This window comes from Chrysochloris asiatica, unplaced genomic scaffold (genome assembly GCF_000296735.1).
Source record: "Chrysochloris asiatica unplaced genomic scaffold, ChrAsi1.0 scaffold00047, whole genome shotgun sequence".
NCBI lineage: Eukaryota > Metazoa > Chordata > Mammalia > Afrosoricida > Chrysochloridae > Chrysochloris > Chrysochloris asiatica.
In genome coordinates this window covers 18,217,932-18,218,926 of record NW_006408565.1, presented here as the reverse complement: position 1 = coordinate 18,218,926, position 995 = coordinate 18,217,932, and positions in this window count along the sequence as shown.

Here is a 995-nt window from a genome sequence, read left to right as displayed (position 1 = left end):
AATTAAAAACTTTATATGGAAAGGAAAGAGACCCAGGATAAGCAAAACACTGCTTAAGAAGAAGAATAAGGTTGGAGACCTCTCATTCCCGATTTCAAAATTTATTACACAGCTACAGTGGTCAAAACTGCTTGGTATTGGTACAATGAAAGATACACTGATAAATGGAACATAATCAAGACTCCAAAAATTAACCCATCCACATACAGCCAACTGATTTTTGACAATGTACCTATATATATTGCATGGGGAGGTAATAGTCTCTTCAACAGATGGTGCTGGCAGAACTGGAAAGCGATATGCAAACGATTGAAATCAACGATCTTTACCTCAAACCTTATACAAAAATCAACTCAGCATAGATTAAAGACCTAAATGTGAATCCCAGAATTATGAAGGCCATCAGTGAAAAAACAGGGACATATGTGAGGGCACTAGTTCAAGGAATACACAGAATACCAAACATTTTAAAAACTATACAAACAAAAGTAGATAAAATAGATGATTGGGACATACTAAAAATTAAAGATTTATGTGCATCAAAAGACTTCACCAGAAGAGTAAAAAGGGAACCCATAGAATGGGAAGAAATCTTTTGCACACATCATACATGGGACTTTTTTCTAAAATATATAGGAAATTACAACACCTCTACAAGAAAAAGACAAATACCCCTATTTAAAAATGGGCACAGGACATGAACAGACACTTCACCAAGGAAGAGATCCAGGCAGTCAACAAACATATGAAGAAATGTTCACGATCACCAGCCATCAGAGAGATGCAAATCAAAACAACAATGAGATATCATCTCACACCAGCAATAACAGCAAAGATCAAAATAGTAGAGGACAATAAACGCTGACAAGGATGTGGAATGACTGGGACACTCCTGCACTGCTGGTGGAATTGCAAAATGGTCCAACCTCTCTGGAAAGCAATATGGCACTTCCTCAGAAGGCTGGAAATAGAACTATGATCCAGCAATTCCTCTA